We start from the raw sequence: 18550 nt of genomic DNA, 5'->3' as shown, positions 1-18550 counted from the left end.
TAGATGGGGAGCGATCAATTCACAGATGGTGTCCAGGGCACAGCTGGGAGCTGAGGGGGGTCGGTTAGCAGGCGGCAAACAGTGAGAGACTTATTTCTTGGAGAGATTACATTTTTAAAATTAGAAGTTCGAACTGTTTGGGCATAGACCTGGAAAGTATGACTGTGGTATATTGGCCATATACCACAGACCCCTGAGGAGCCTTATAACTGTTATAAACTGGTTACCAACGTAATTAGAGAGGTAAAAATAAATGTTTTGTCATACCCGTGGTATACGGTCTGATATACCATGGCCTTCAGCCAATCAGAAGTCAGGGATCGAACAACCAAGTTTATAATGAGAATTGGAGAATAACCAAGTAGAAAAACAGCAGAGTGAAAAACAATTAAAAATAATATTAATATGGTTTCTTATAATCATAATCCCAGTGGTAGACACATTTTAGTGTTTTAACCCTATTCCAAATCTTAACCCTTACCTTAACCTTTTGGAATGAATGAGACCTAGATAGACACAGGAGGCAGATGGTTGGAGTCTTACAATGTTTATTAATCCAAAGGGGTAGGCAAGAGAATGGTCGTGGACAGGCAAAAAGGTCAAAACCAGATCAGAGTCCAGGAGGTACAGAGTGGCAGACAGGCTCGTGGTCAAGGCAGGCAGAATGGTCAGGCAGGCAGGCACAGAGTCCAAAAACAGGCAAGGGTCAAAACCGGGAGGACTAGAAAGAGGAGAATGCAAAATGCAGGAGAATGGGAAACCAGCTGGTTGACTTGGAAACATAGAAAACGAACTGGCACACAGAGACAGGAAACACAGGGATAAATACACTGGGAAAATAAGCGACACCTGGAGGGGGTGGAGACAATAACGAGGACAGGAGAAACGGATCAGGGTGTGACAGAATGCCTTAAGTTATGTTTTAACCATATCCAAAACCTTAACACTTATCTTCAAAATGTGATGTTCGGAGAAATGTAGAAATGTGATGTTCGGAGAAATGTGATGTTCGGAGAAATGTGATGTTCGGAGAAACAGAACGATGGGGAGCAGGAAGACTCAACCCAGGCTGTCAAAAACACTTAGAAATGTGACTTTTTGGAAAAATGTGGATAAATGTATCAAAATCTAATGTCATATTGGTAAAACCGTCTTGTTGGTCTTTCATCCTCAGCGCGGTAAAGGAAGAGAGGTGGTAACGATAGAAAGATGACACGATACAATTGAGAATAATTCGTTTTTTCCCCTCATTGTTTCCCTCTTCAGTCGAAGTTCACTCTGGCATTTACGACACAAAGCCTCCCAACTGTTTAACTATTAGTCACTGGTGAATACCGTACCCCTCTGTCGTACCCCTCTGCCGTACCCCTCTGCCGTACCCATCGACACTGTTTAAGTAACAGCATTGTCAAATCGTAAATCGAAATTCCAATTTTCAATTAACGACCATGTTTCAGAAACGTTTGCCTTTGATGAGATTGTTATTGTTCTGCATCGTCCCATAATTGCAGTGTCTCTTTTTTGGGGGGTTGTGTAATGGGAATTATTTGAGTCAGATTCGTTCATCGTAAAGAACGATTAGTTGTTAATTACGATGTGGTAATTACATTGGAGAGGAAACCCAGCCATGATTCACAGCAGGACGACTCCTGAGACAGGAGACCCCCTATTGATAGCATCCTCCTGACAACCCCTACCTCATTTATGAAGATGCATACACAATCACACACACACACACACATGCAAACACAGACACATGCACCTGCACACACACGAGCACAGACACACACACACACACAAATACACCAATAGACACCATGTCTCTTACGTCACACCAAGGCTCACATATACTGTACAATAATTCATACCCAGTTGTGTATCACCAACACAATCCAATACACTGGAACACATACAGTACATCATATGCCTACACAGCAAGGCCCTAACTCTAACCTAATTCTGCTTCCAAATATGTTTCCAAATTTCCCTAAAGAATCATGCCAACATGTTTTAGCTGTATTTGCTTCCCTCAGTTAACAGCTAAGTTTAAATTACATTCAACGAGGCATAGGAAGCTTGTAGGTTTAAGTTACATTCAACGAGGCATAGGAAGCTTGTAGGTTTAAGTTACATTCAACGAGCGTTAGTTTAAATTACATTCAACGAGCATAGGAAGCTTGTAGTTTAAGTTACATTCAACGAGCATAGGAAGGCTGTAGGTTTAAAGTTACATTCAACGAGGCCATAGGAAGCTTGTAGCTTTAAGTTACATTCAACGAGGCAGTTAGGAAGCTTAGTTAGCTTTAAGTTACATTCAATGAGGCATTTAGGAAGCTTGTAGGTTTAAATTACATTCAACGAGGCATAGGAAGCTTGTAGGTTTAAATTACATTCAACGAGGCATAGGAAGCTTGTAGCTGTTACATTCAACGAGGCATAGGAAGCTCGTATTATTATGTAATTATTAGACACATTGCATCTGACAGAACTTTCTCCTGTGTCCTTCTGGCTCCAACTTTCACTTAATCAGGAATACAGCACATTCTGTAAACGCGCACGCACACACTCGCGCACGCACACACACACACACACACACACACACACACACACACACACACACACACACACATTCCCTTGCTCTGTATTCCCATCTGGGGGTATCGCTATGTCCGTCATCACCTCCCTGTCTTAAATACCCTATAGGCAGGGGCCTCTCACGCACTGCGTTAAACACACGTGTTATCCTCATCAGCCTGCGTATTATAAACCTCTCTAATCTCACATCTCTGGGGCGGCAGGTAGCCTAGTGCTTAGAGCGTTGGGCCAGTAACCCAAAAGGTTGCTAGACCGAATCACCGAGCTGACAAGATCAAAATCTGTCTTTCTGCCTCTGAACAAGGCAGTTAACCCACTGTTCCTAGGCCATCATTGTAAATACGAATTTGTTCTTAACTGATTAACTAAAGTAAAAAAAAATCTCTGGCTGCTCTTGCACATTTTACATTTCCTGGTAATCTAATCCTGGCCTGTTGCTCCATATCCTCACCACAGTCTCACCATAGCTTCACAGTGGTCTCACCATATGTTGATTAAGGCAGCCCCCCGCACCTCTCTGATTCAGACGGGTTGGGTTAAATGCGGAAGACACATTTCAGTTGAAGGCATTCAGTTGTACAACTGACTAGGTATCCCCTCTTTCCAGTATATATTGTAATGATTTATGAGGGCACACTAAATCCCCCCCCCCCAAAAAAAAATCATCTTAGAAAGTTGATCCATTGTCTCAATCGCCCAGACACTCCCTAAGACACCACTTCAAAACAGTCATAAAGCTAACTCGCATGGATAAACCTGCATTCTATTGAAAACACATTGGCTCATAATCTATAGCCTGTCATAATATAAAATGATCCTGTGGAGAGTTCAAGGTCAAACACCAATAAAATCAAAGACAGCAATCGAGTCTGTGATGATTCTCTTCCATAGCACACACTGACAACGTCTGTAGTCACTGACGTTGTCTGTAGTCACGGGCATCGTCTGTAGGTGTAAGGTGTAGAGGAATCTCATGGTAATTCACATCAGACCAGATATAAATCACAGTTTTCCCATTACGGATCTGTTGAGCTACAGCTGTAGATCCTTCCTGACCGACACTTCCTGATCCCATCATCCTGGGAAACGTGAACGGGTGATGTACTTTCACTCAGGGAGTCTCTTTTTTTCCCCCTGAAGGAGGGGAGAGACACTGGGTCGGATTTCTGGGTCTGTGTTGGAAGATCTAGGTTGGGTGCGTATCACTGTCCCCAGCTTGAGACATATGAAACATACTATATAAATTTTTGAGCACTTTCCAAACCATTTGATTAACCTAACAGTTAGTTCACCTAACCACCAACGTAGATTCTCCCTGTAATTATACTTTTCTTCTTAAGACGCAACAAGCAACCTAGTTTCTGGAAAATAAATAATAATAATAATAACAATACACTTCTTTGAAGAAGTATGATGTGATTCGTAATGTTATTGTAAGACCGGGTAGGACGTATGATACTAAACATCCTCTACTCGAATGATACTGAACGACCACTATTCCATTCATAATGTGGGACATATTTACTTACAGAATAATACACATTTCCCTGAGACCACGTTGCAGTGCCTAGACACATCAAATAAACACCTTTCCTCATTTGAATTGTCTGAAACCCGAAAATGAAAGGTCTCTTTTAACAAACAAAACAAGTCCTGTTTTTAGACACAACACTTTTTCAAGTTACAATATTTTAAAAGTAGTTTGTTCCTATTTTGGCTGGATTTTCTTCCAAGTGGTTTTCTTTGGCTGGCTAGGCCTCGTGCTGTAGGACTGTGTGAAGTTTCATGCGTGAGGCGGGAGATTCTTTTCTCAATCCTGAAGTGCCTGACGATGCACAGCAACCGTCACCTGACAACAGCATCTGTGAAAAACAGCTTGTCGTCACCAACGGTGGAAATAATTTAAAAAAATTGGCCATACCTATCATTCCTGCTCATAACAGATTGCTACTGCTTGCTTCTCAAACTCATTAGCCATACCTCTTTCTGCTATGGTGACTGTTTGTTCCGTTAGAATTGGCAATGTTCTTAAAAAAACAAAAAAAACAGCATGACTGAATTAGCCACCGTAATTAAGTCAACAATATTCCCAAATATCATAGTTTAATCCAGTGTAATCTTTTCTCCACTCTTAGTAGTTAGAATACCCAATTTGTAGGATTACTGGCACTCCAGACGGCTGAATAATGGAGGACGCATAACCATATAGAGAACAGTGTAATTTCTTACCAGTGGAAATAAACCTTACTGATTATAGGAAATACATTTTTAAAAAACACTTAAATGTTGAATTCCTTCAGTTTGAATGGGACTCGTCAAAAGCTAGAGTGATTCCAGTGATTAGAGCCAAAACAGTAATCCTGATATAGACATCAGAACTATATGTCATTCCCAGTAAAACCCTCAGCCTTTGGACAATCCACACAAGACCTGTAATCCCTAAAAAACATGTCCCCCGGCCCAAATTGATCGTAACTGTAGCCACCCTCGATCCATCAGTTCACCTGACCATTTACGGGTGTTCACTTCCATTTAGACTTTCCCTTTTTGTTTTCATTACCCCTGCACAGATAATGTGCGTATACAGGGGAGACACGAGAGGAGATCGGCCTTTGGGCTGTGGAAAAGGAGGGAAGGAGACCTCCACATGTTCACTTCAAAAAGGGGGGGTTCTCCTGAGTGGAAACAGGTGTCCAGAGTCCGGAACAAGGGTGGGCTATACTGGATGGAGGGTTACACCCCTCCCCCCCCAGGCCTTTGTGTTCTGAGGGGATAACCACTTTGTTTCACTGTAATGTCTTCATCTCAGCCCAACAGGAAGAGGGTGAGGAAGGGATGTAGCTACAATTGAGCTGTCCACGTTCCGGAGTTCTGGAGTTCTGGAGTTCTGGAGTTGTGGCTGACATCATAATCACTTCGTAATAGTTCATATGGAACAAAGATGTCCCTTACCTCCACTCCGTGTTCTCTCTGGTGATATAGAGGCAATTTCCCAACATCATTCATCTAATGTACAGTTCAATGGTGGTTCATCCATCTGTCTGTAGAGTACACACACACACAAACACACATACATACACACGTCCCCACGTACATTCACACACACACACACACACACACACACACACACAATTGACACTCCTGTCATTTTATTGGTGGCCAACTCTGCCTCCTTCTGACAGGTCCTTGTTGTTGATTGGCACATGCCCTTTTTCCTCAACACCTCTCTCCTTGCTCTGTGTCAGGGGGGTACATGTTACTGTCTGGAAGAAAATAAACGTGAATAAAAAATCTAAAAGCTCCATTCGGAGTAAAAACTGTCCCAATTAATTAGAGAAATACATATATACAGTGTTCCCTCTAGTAGTCCACTCTGCTAATATTTGTTTAATGTATAATGTTATCACATCTCCACGGAGACCCATTGTCCTTTTGGAAGAAGTTATTCTATTTTTCTCTCTCTCCTGAGCTCTGTTAATAATTGTATAGCAAAAAGCCTCAGGACACACGTTTTTTTTATGATCTGAATAAAAATACATAATGTGTCTGTGTATTCTCTGAGCTTCACCGAGGGGTACTGGAATATGGGACATATTTATATTCTGTGCTGCACTGAGGCTGTAGGTTACATGGAGCAGTGGCGGAGGGGGGGGCTAATTTCCCATACTGGAAGTCCTTTCTCAGAGTCTCCCTCCCCTCTTCCCTTCCGTCTCTCTCTCTCTCTGTTTTAGGGAAGAGCATTGCTGCTCTCTGTAGGGTGGATGTACAATGTAAATACTTTAAGATCGCGGAGATCAATCTTGTTCAGAGGAGTGCAACGTAAATGTCTCCTGTCCTGTAGAAACCTTTTTCAGCCACTTCCTTCTAGGTCGTTGGTTACTGCTAGGGCTAATGGGTGGTGTGTGTTTGTGCCGTGCGTGCGTGCGGCTGCGTGTGTGTGTGTTTTGCATCCGTGTGTGTGTGTGTGTGTGTGTTTTAACAACTCTCTGAGGCAAGTCACTGGTTTGAAAAGTGAAAGTCAATGTATGATAAGTAAAAGGTCATCAAATCAATAACTAGAAATCTGACATCTGTGGAACGGCCGCATTTGATGAGGCGAAAAAAAATATTTGGAAGATAGATTTTGTATGGCGGTGATGGAAAACGTTATAATATTTATAAACTCAGTCTGTCCCTAGTCATGCCATGACATTTACCCAGTGTTGGCGCTTGATCCTCAATGTCTTGATGAGGTCAGAGAGATAGATGTATGTCCGTACCGTCGAGAGCAGAGAAACCGCCTCACCCTTTAAACCTGTCATGTCCCTACCGTCGAGAGCAGAGAAACCGCCTCACCCTTTAAACCATGTCATTGTCCCTACGCGTCGAGAGCAGAGAAACGCCGTCACCCTTTTAAACTGTCATGTCCGTACCGTCAGAGCAGAGAAACGCCTCACCCTTTAAACCTGTCATGTCCGTACCGTCGAGAGCAGAGAAACCACCTCACCTTTTAAACCTGTCATGTCCGTACCGTCGAGAGCAGAGAAACCGCTCACCCTTTAAACCTGTCATGTCCGTACTGTCGAGAGCAGAGAAACCGCCTCACCTTTTAAGCCTGTCATGTCCGTACCGTCGAGAGCAGAGAAACCGCCTCACCCTTTAGGCCTGTCATGTCCGCACCGTCGAGAGCAGAGAAACCGCCTCACCCTTTAAACCTGTCGTGTCCGTACCGTCGAGAGCAGAGAAACTGCCTCACCCTTTAAACCTGTCGTGTCCGTACCGTCGAGAGCAGAGAAACCGCCTCACCCTTTAAACCTGTCGTGTCCGCACCGTCGAGAGCAGAGAAACCACCTCACCCTTTAAACCTGTCATGTCCGTACCGTCGAGAGCAGAGAAACCGCCTCACCTTTTAAGCCTGTCACTGCCTGTTTGACTGTTCCACTGAACGAGCCATGCATTGGCACTGTAGGATTCGATACCAACACACAATGACAGAAATACCATATATTCATCCATTAAATGCAGAGTTGTTTTATCAAGCTTTTCTTTACATGTACTATGTAGGCATTCTCCAATCATCCAGGGAGGACGTTGTTATAGGGTGTGGAGTGTTTATGATGGGTTTTCACATGGGGCCGTATAGCGTGTGACAAATATATAACTTGGCTTCTCAGCTTTCGCTCTGCAGTACGCTTGGCCACCTTTGCCAACACTGCTCAGTGTCTGCGTGCCAGTGGATACACTCAGGTAGTCTCATTCAATCTGTCTTGCCATTGTGACGTTAAAATGTGACTGTAGGATGTCGTTGATCACAAAAGAGAAAAGTTGTGTTCTATAAATCGTTCAGATATTACGTTTCTACACTCTTACATCTGACTCTTCAACATCACTGTGTTGTACCTGAACTGAAAAGAGGTGATGGACTGTCATTTGAAGATGCACTGTTTAGGAAGCTAGATATTCTTTTCCATGCAGATACAGTGGCTTCATAAAGTATTCACAACCCTTTTGAAATTGATTATATTTGTTTTGTAACTGGCCTATGCAATAATATCAAAGTGGATTTATGTGTTTTCATTTTTTTTTTTACAAATTAATTAAAAAAGAAAAGCTGAAATGTATTGAGTCAATAAGTACTCAAGCCATTTTGTTATGGCAAGCCTAAATAAGTTCAGGAGTAGAATGTTGCTTAAGCGCAAGCGTTACGCTAGCAACCCACTTCAACAACATCCGGTGAAAAAGCAGAGCGCCAAATTCAAAATACAGAAATAGTCATAATAAACTTTCATAAAAATACAAGTGTTATATATCGGCTTAAAGATACACTTCTTGTTAATCCAGCCGCTTTGTCAGATTTCAAAAAGGCTTTACGGCGAAAGCATACCATGCGATTATCTGAGGACAGCACCCCGCTTACAAAATCATACAAACATTTTCCAGCCAAGTATTGGAGTCACGAAAGTCAGAAATAGCGATAAAATGCATCACTTACCTTTGACGATCTTCATCTGGTTACAGTCACAAGATTCCCAGCTACACAATAAATGTTTGTTTTGTTCAATAAAGTCCCTCTTTATATCCCAAAAACTCAGTTTTGTTCAGTAATCCACTGGCTCAAAGGCGGTCAAAACACGCAGACAAATACATCCTAATTGTACCGGGTAAAGTTTGTCAACATGTCAAACGATGTTTATAATTAATCCTCAGGTTGTTTATTGTCTAAATAATCGATAATATTTCAACTGGACAAGAGCGTATTCAATAGAAAGGAAAAACAACGAAGGGCGCGCAATCGGTCACTCGCAAACCAGCTCTGCTTGATTCTACAGTCCACTGACAAAATGGTCTCATTCTTCCTCATTTTTCAGAAAACAAGGCTGAAACAATGTCTAAAGACTGTTTACATCTAGTGGAAGCCATAGGAACTGCAATCTGGGTCCTAACCATTTAGATACACTATAGGCATTCAATTGAAAATACCCACATAAAAAAATCCCACTTCCTGGATGGATTTTCCTCAGGTTTTCGCCTGCCATATCAGTTCTGTTATACTCGCAGACATTATTTTAACAGTTTTGGAAACTTTAGAGTGTTATCTATCCAAATCTACCAAAATATGCATATCCTAGCTTCTGGGCCTGAGTAACAGGCCTTTTACTTTGGGCACGCTTCTCATCCAGATGTCGAAAAATACTGCCCAAATCCTTAAAGTGTCTATTGATGCACCCGTGTGTCAATTTAAGAAACAAAGATTTTTTTATTCACATTAAAATCCATCAGTTTTAACTGGAGATATCAGTTTTTACTAGAGATATCAGTTTTTACTAGAGATATCAGTTTTTACTAGAGATATCAGTTTTGTTTCATGGGCTGCATCTCAATCCACTGCATCTGCCCGTGGCGGCCTTCCGCATCTGCGGTAGAAGGGGGCAGAGCTACAGTGATTTGGCATACAAACTAATATGACCACTTTTTGGAAAGGGGAGACTCTCACAAATATGACGGCTGTCTCCATTTTTGCTCTACGATCTACCCACAAGTGTAACGGGACTCGTCTGAAGTCGATAAAAGCTGATGTGCCAATTTATGTACCGTATGTCTGTAGTATCCGAACCGTTTGAGCTACAATCTAATATGACCTCAATATGGAAAAGGGACACTCTCACTCTGTTTTGCTCTACGACCCCCACAACTGTGACGGGACTCGTCTGAAGTTGATAAAAGCTGATGTGCCAATTTATGTATGTCTGTAGCATCCAAACCGTTTGAGCTACAATCTAATATGACCTCAATATGTAAAAGGGACACTCTCACTCTGTTTTGCTCTACGACCCCCACAACTGTGACGGGACTCGTCTGAAGGTAACCCATACAAACTAATGGAAGTTTGGAAGTTGTTTTTTGCCCAGAAAAATAAGTGTCCAAAAAAACTAAAATATTTCCTGAGCTTTGTTACATTTCCTAGATATAGACCAGACACTGCAAAACTTTATTCATTATGATGTATTTTTTTGACTGTCTTTTCTTTTGTTGCCATTTATGAATGTGTTATTCAATTAATTTCTATAGGCTGTAGTAGTAAAGCCAAAATCAATATTTTTCCCAAAACATCTTCATGTTTTTTTTTTAAGGGGTCTTAAAAATGTTAAATCAAATAGCTAAGTGATCCATGGTATGACCATCTTATAACAATTCCATATGTTAGCTTTGACTATCTCATCTCCGTACCCCACACATCTGTCAGTTTCCTCAGTCGAGCAGTGAATTTCAAACACAGATTCAACCACAAAGACCAGGGAGGTTTTCCAATGCCTCACAAAGAAGGGCACCTATTGGTAAATGGGTATACATTTTTAAAAAGCAGACATTTGAAATAGTTGCTTACCAAGAAGATATTGATTGTTCCTGAGTGGCCGAGTTACAGTTTTGACTTAAATCTACTTAAATCTATGGCAAGACCTGAAAAATGATTGTCGAGCAATGATCAAGAACCAATTTGACAGAGCTTGAAGAATGTTGAAAAGTATAATGAGCAAATATTGTACAATCCAGGTGTGGAAAGCTCTTAGAGACTTACCCAGAAAGACTCACAGCTGTAATCGCTGCCAAAGGTGCTTCTACAAAGTATTGACTCAGGGGCGTGAATACTTATGTAAATTAGATTTCTCCACTTCATTTAAAAAAAAAATCTGTATCCTGTTTTCACTTTGTCATTATGTAGTATTATGTGTAGATGGGTGAGCGAAACATATATTTTATCCATTTGGAATTCAGGCTGGAACACAACAAAATGTGGAATAAGTCAAGGCACTGTATCTCCATTACCTACCTACCTGAATGTTCTCTATCTCCCAGGTGCTAGAGAGGTGAACAGCTCTTCCAGCTGCCCCTTGCAGGGTAGTTGAGCTCATGGCATCATGGCTGCTACCTTGTCCCACTTCCTGGTCTGGTGCATATCTTCCTGTCTGGTCTCTGACAACTTCCTGTCCAGCCCCTGACAGAGAAATGACAGCCCTGTCTGTTGGCCTTCCATCTCACCCACACCCATCTGTTAGCTGTATGATGGGTCCCCTTAGCATCTGCACATGCCCGTCCCGGGTGTACACTAGTCTTTCTACCTCCCATGTCAGCAGGCTAGGACATCTCCATATGGCTGGGGACTATAGAGACAGGGAGAGAACAGACAGACTAGTACATCTCTGTATCACTGGGGACTATGGGGATAACAGACAATAAGAGATATTTATGAGAGGAAATTAAGGTCTGTGTGGTTCTGCTGGAAGATTATTTCTTCAGAGGACAGGCCGTTGCTGTGAGGCCGTTGCTGTGAGGCCGTTGCTGCGAGGCCGTTGCTGCGAGGCCGTTGCTGCGAGGCCGTTGCTGCGAGGCCGTTGCTGCGAGGCCGTTGCTGGGAGGCCGTTGCCGTTGCTGCCGAGGCCGTTGCTGCGAGGCCGTTGCTGCGGAGGCCGTTGCTGCTGAGGCCGTTGCTGCGAGGCCGTTGCTGCGGGCCGTTGTGCCTTGTGGAGGCCGTTGCTGCGAGAGGCCGTGCTGCGAGGGCCGTTGCTGCGAGGCCGTTGCTGCGAGGCCGTTGCTGCGAGGCCGTTGCTGCGAGGCCGTTGCTGCGAGGCCGTTGCTGCGAGGCCGTTGCTGCGAGGAAAGCAGTAATGTGATATGACTGAGCCCTTGCATACGTAGCCTACACATTGTAACATCTGACATTATTGTACTGTTTATCCAACTATGTAAACTCTGTTCTCCAACAGTTTGTGAATGGTGTTTTTTTGGATTGTGAAAATATACAGTTGAATTTGGAAGTTTACATACACTTAGGTTGGAGTCATTAAAACTCTTTTTTTTTTTCAACAACTCCACAACTTTATTGTTAACTGTAGTTTTGGCAAGTCCGTTAGGACATCCACTTTGTGCATGACACAAGTCATTTTTCCAACAATTGTTTACAGACAGATTATTTCACTTATAATTTAATGTATCACAATTCCAGTGGGTCAGAAGTTCACATACACTAAGTTGACTGTGCCTTTAAACAGCTTGGAAAATTCCGGAAAATTTTGTCATGTCTTTAGAAGCTTCTGATGGGCGGATTTTTATCATTGGAGTCAATTGGAGGTGTACCTGTGGATGTATGTCAAGGCCTACATTCAAACTCATTGCCTCTTTGCTTGACTTCATGGGAAAATACAAAAAATCAGCCAAGACCTCAGAAAAAAACTTGTAGACCTCCGCAAGTCTGGTTAATCCTTGGGAGCAATTTTCAAACGCCTGAAGGTTCATCTGTACAAACAATAGCACGCAAGTATAAACACCATGGGACCACACAGCCGTCATACTGCTCAGGAAGGAGACGCCTTCTGTCTCCCAGAGATGAACATACTTTGGTGCGAAAAGTGCAAATCAATCCCAGAACAACCGCAAAGGACCCGAAAGGACCCTGTGAAGATGCTGGAGAAAACAGGTACAAAAGTATCTATATCCACAGTAAAATGAGTCCTATGTCGACATAACCTAAAAGGCCGCTCAGCAAGGAAGAAGCCACATCTCCAAAACCGCCAAAAAAATCCAGACTACGGTTTGCAACTGCACATGGGGACAAAGATCGTACTTTTTGGAGAAATGTCCTCTGGTCTGATGAAACAAAAATATAACTGTTTGGCCATAATGACCATCGTTATGTTTGGAGGAAAAAAGGAGAGGCTTGCAAGCCAAAGAAAACCATCCCAACCGTGAAGCACGGTGGTGGCAGCATCATGTTGTGGGGGTGCTTTGCTGCAGGAGGGTCTGGTGCACTTCACGAAATAGATGGAATCATTAGGAGGAAAATTGTGTATATATTGAAGCAACATCTCAAGACATCAGTCAAGAAGTTAAAGCTTGGTTGCAAATGGGTCTTCCAAATGGACAATAACCCCAAGTATACTTCCAAAGTTGTGGCAAAATGGCTTAAGGACAATAAAGTCAAGGTCTTGGAGTGGCCATCACAAAGCCCTGACCTCAATCCTATAGAAAATGTGTGGGCAGAACTGAAAAAGTGTTTGTGATTATGGAAGCATTCAAGCCTGACTCAGTTACACCAGCTCTGTCAGCAGGAATGGGCCAAAATTCACCCAACTTATTGTGGGAAGCTTGTGGAAGGCTCCCCGAAATGTTTGACCCAAGTTAAACAATTTAAAGGCAATGCTACCAAATACTAATTGAGTGTATGTAAACTTCTGACCCTCTGGGAGTGTAATGAAAGAAATAAAAGCTGAAATAAATAATTCGCTCTACAATTATTCTGACATTTCACATTCTTAAAATAAAGTGATGATCCTAACTGACCTAAGACAGGGAATTGTTACTAGGATTAAATGTCAGGAATTGTGAAAAACTGAGTTTAAATGTATATTGCTAAGGTATATGTAAACTTCCGACTTCAACTGTATTTGTGAAATCGCCTTTCAACGAAAGTAGTAATGGTATCGTAATATTCCTACGATCTTTCTGGCCCCCAAAGTGAGCAATATCTGCCGCTCTTTAGGTCGGCTCAAACCCCATAGTGATTAGATCTTGATTGTCATTTATTCTCACTGATGATGAGGGTTAGCGAAGTTCAGGCCATGGTTCTCTTCGTCAGAGAGGTTGTGTAGAGGGAGCGCTATTGAATCAATGGAGCCGATACTACCTGAGATGGTTAAACTACACCGGCCAACACTTCACTCCTTCACTAACATGGTCTCATTCTGCTATGTGATAAAACAACTTGAAACAGTGAAAAAATCCCCCCCTGAACAGCAGCCTGAGCAGCCGCCTGAACAGCCGCCTGAACAGCAGCCTGAACAGCAGCCTGGATCCTGATATTGTGTTGGCTGAAGGCCTAAGTTGAGGCTCAGACATGTAACTGAGTTTATTATTCATAGTAAAGCTGAATGCTTTAAACTCCATTACCCCGTGAGTCACTAGGGTTACAAGGCTGAGTCACACCACTGAGCAACAGGTCCAAACATGTCTATCTTATGTCTTCTCCCAGGCTTTGTAGTCCTAAGAGACAGGCAACCGCTAGAATGACATCCCCAGGAAGGTCTATCTGAATCACCGCCATCATCTATCCCCAACGCCACCCCATCACTATGTATAGAATAGAGACATGGAGAGATGGGTAACTAATGTTATTACTATGCACCTCCAGATGTGGGTTGTGTGTGTGTGTGGAGTGCAGAAGGATAACCAAGAACGTCGGAGGTGTCTGATGATGACATGACCAGAGGAGACAGGTAGGTGTGGGAGGAGATGTTTTTAGGCTGCTAACAGTGCTAATAAGGTTGTGAAGAGGGCACAACAAAACCTATTCCCCCCCAGGAGACAAAAAATATTTTTGCACGGGTTCTCAGATCCTCAAAAGGTTTTACAGCTGCACTATCGCGAGCATCCTGATGGGTTTCATCACTGCCTGGTATGGCAACTGCTCGGCCTCTGACCGCAAGGCATTACAGAGGATAGGGCGTATAGCCCAGTATATCACTGGGGCTAAGCTGCCTTCCATCCAGGACCAATACAGTGGCTTGCGAAAGTATTCACCCCCTTAGCTTTTTTCCTATTTTGTTGCCTTACAATCTGGAATTAAAATAATTAAAATAGATTTTGGGGGGGTTGTATCATTTGATTTACAAAAGCATGCCTACCACTTTGAAAAAGCAAAATATTTATTATTGTGAAACAAACAAATACGACAAAGAAAAACAGAACTTGAGTGTGCATAACTATTCACCCCCCAAAGTCAAAACTTTGTAGAACCAACTTTTGCAGCAATTACAGCTGCACTTTTCTTGGGGTACGTCTCCATAAGCTTGGCACATCTAGACACTAGACACTGAGATTTTTGCCCATTCTTCAGGGCAAAACTGTTCCAGCTCCTTCAAGTTGGATGGGTTCCGCTGGTGTAAAACAATCTTCAAGTCATACCACAGATTCTCATTTGTATAATATAATAATATAATAATAATATAATACATATACACGCACCACTATTCCGTTTTATTTTGTGTAATTTTTTTATACTATTTTGTATGTCCATTACCCGAAATTCAAATAAAAGTCCATTTAAATGACAGGTTGTAATGCAACAAAACAGGAAAACCACCAAGGGGGTTCAATACTTTTGCAAGGCACTGTATACCAGGTGGTGTAGGAGGAAGGCCCTAAACATTGTCAAAGACTCCAGCCACCCTAGTCATAGACTGTTTCTTCTGCTACACACGGCAAGCAGTACTGGAGTGCCAAGTTTAGGTCCAAGAGGCTTCTTAACAGCTTCTACCCCCAAGCCATAATACTCCTGAACAGCTAATCAAATGGCTACCCAGACTATTTGCACCCCCCCCCCCCCCCCCCCGCCCCCTTCTATGCTGCTGTTGATGTCTGTTATTATCTATGTATAGTCACTTTAATAACTATACCTACATGTACATATTACCTCAATTACCTCGACTCCGGTTCCCCGCACATTGACTCTGTACCGGTTCCCCCTGTATTATCCTCGCTACTGTTACTTTACAGCTGCTCTTTAATTATTTGTTATTCTTATGTCATACCTTTTTTTGGGCGGGGAGGGGTATTTTCTTAAAACTGCACTGTTGGTTCGGGGCTTGTAAGTAAGCATTTCACTGTTGTATTTGGCACGTGACAAATAAAACATGTATTTTATTTGACGCTACTGTAGACCATCGTTGCAAAACAATGGGTTTTAATAAATTATATGGTGATGTGAATATATTTAGTATAGTTTTATCTAAAAGCATAATTTTTTTTTAATGTTTCACTTTTTATTTGTATGAAATTCACTGAAGATTGTCCTCCCCTTCCTCATCTGAGGAGCCGTCACCGTGGTGAAGAAGAACGAGTAACAGATAATTGATAAGTGCCAAATTAGCTACAGTGTCATACTCATGGACATCAATATATACATTGACATTTGCATATGAAACACGAGTATACAAAGCTTTCAATATCTTTTCATTATTCCATTCTGGTGCTTCTCGGAAGTGTCTGCAGGGAAACAGTAAATTAACCAATATTTGTTTTCCACTCTTCGTGAATAGAGAATGGTTTCTTGGTCCTTTCATTTAGAAATTACAATTTGCGGAGTGCTGTTTTGTATTTCTTGGGTATCCATGGTAACCACATGGAGAGTCTGAGTCAGAAATGTTGTTGGTATCGTCTAAGAATATCAGTACTTATAGATCACCTCAGATGGAAAGCATCACGGTGATCAAGTGAATATTACCCTTGTCTGTACTTCAATGTATACTGAACGTTAACATAAATATCCCTGTCAATCAGTCAGGATTTTGTCTGTCTCTCTGTCACTGTCTCTCTCTGTCACTGTCTCTCTCTGTCAATGTCTCTCTCTCTGTCACTGTGTCTGTCACTGTCTCTCTCTCTGTCACTGTGTCTCTGTCTGTGTCTGTCACTGTCTCTGTCACTGTCTCTCTCTTTCTGTCTCAGCTTAATGTCCGGGTGACCATACCATAACTTAAATGTGTTATGAGTAAGCTTAGGAGAACCTAAGCAGCAAGTTGGGATAATTAATGTAGCAGGTCAGTAAGGTTTAAGGTTAGGAAAAGGGTTAGGGTTAAAGTTAGCTAAAAATGCTAAAGAAAACAGACATTTTTTATTGGAATTTGACAAACTGGATCCCATCTAGCCATTGGTGAAAAAAGTACCCAATTATCATGCTTTCTTAATAGAAAATGACAAGTAAAAGTAAAAGTCACCCATAAAAATACAACTTGAGTAACATTCTAAAAGTACTTGGTTTTAAAGTATCAAAAGTAGATGAAATTGTTCATATATAACAAAGTGTGTGTTGCAGAAGGATAACCAAGAATGTTGGATGTGTCTGATGATATGACCAGAGGAGACGAGTAGGTGTGGGGGGAGTTGTTTTTAGGCTGCTGTCTAAGACATTGCTAATCTCAAGGCGCTAGTAGGCAGGTCGTATTGTGGCAACTATATAAGAGGGGGAGGCAGGGTAGCCTAGTGGTTAGCGTTAGACTAGTGACCAGCAGATATCCTAGTGGTGAGAGCGTTAGACTAGTGACCAGCAGGTAGCCTAGTGGTTAGAGCGTTGGACTAGTAACCAGCAGGTAGCCTAGTGGTTAGAGCGTTGGGCCAGTAACCGGCAGGTAGCCTAGTGGTTAGAGCGTTGGGCNAGTAACCGGCAGGTAGCCTAGTGGTTAGAGCGTTGGACTAGTAACCAGCAGGTAGCCTAGTGGTTAGAGTGTTGGACTAGTAACGAGCAGGTAGCCTAGTGGTTAGAGTGTTGGACTAGTAACCAGCTGGTAACCCACTGTTCCTAGGCCGTCATCGAAATAAGAGTTTGTTCTTAACTGACTTGCCTAGTTAAATAAAGGAAAACTAAAATAAAAGGTTAAAACCTGTTACGGCTAGGAGTTCCGCTAGCGGAACGTTTCGACAACATCCGGTGAAATTGCAGAGCATGAATTTCAAATTTTTGGGAGGGAAATATTTAACTTTCATACAATCACAAGTGCAATACACCAAATTAAAGCTTAACTTCTTGTTAATCCAGCCACCGTGTCAGATTTTAAAAAGGCTTTACGGCGAAAGCAAACCATGCGATTATCTGAGGACAGCACTCCATCATACAAACACATGACAATCATATTTCAACCCGCCAGCCACGACACAAAACTCAGAAATAACGATATAATTCATGCCTTACCTTTGAAGATCTTCTTCGGTTGGCACTCCAAATTGTCCCATAAACATCACAAATGGTCCTTTTGTTTGATAAATTCCGTCGTTATATCTCCAAAATGTCAATTTATTTGTCGCGTTTGATTCAGAAAAACACCAGTTCCACCTCGCCCAACATGACTACAAATGATCTAATAAGTTCCCTGTAAACTTTGTCCAAACATTTCAAACAACTTTCCTAATCCAACTTTAGGTATTTTAAAACGTAAATAATCGATACAATTTAAGACGGGATAAACTGTGTTAAATAGCGGATAAAATGAAAGTGGAGCTAGCTCCAGGTCATGCGCCCCAAACAAAACAGTCCACTTGGCTATACACCCAGAAAGGAAAGGGCTACTTCTTAATTACTCAAAGGAAAAACATCAACCAATTTCTAAAGACATTTGACATCTAGTAGAAGCCATAGGAACTGCAACCAGATGCCTCGGAAATCTAGATTCACATAGAAACCAAATTGAAAACAGTCTCCTCAAAAAAACTATTTTCCTGGATGGTTTGTCCTCGGGGTTTCGCCTGCCAAATAAGTTATGTTATACTCACAGACATAATTGTAACAGTTTTAGAAACTTTAGAGTGTTTTCTATCCAAATCTATATCCATATCCTAGCTTCTGGGCCTGAGTAGCAGGCAGTTTACTTTGGGCACGCTTTTCATCCGGACCTGAAAATACCGCCCCCTAGGTTTTAAATGTGTCCAAAAAACA

Source organism: Salvelinus sp. IW2-2015, unplaced genomic scaffold (assembly GCF_002910315.2).
Source record: "Salvelinus sp. IW2-2015 unplaced genomic scaffold, ASM291031v2 Un_scaffold2012, whole genome shotgun sequence".
NCBI lineage: Eukaryota > Metazoa > Chordata > Actinopteri > Salmoniformes > Salmonidae > Salvelinus > Salvelinus sp. IW2-2015.
The sequence above is the reverse complement of the archived record's forward strand: the minus strand, read 5'-3'. Positions refer to the sequence as shown.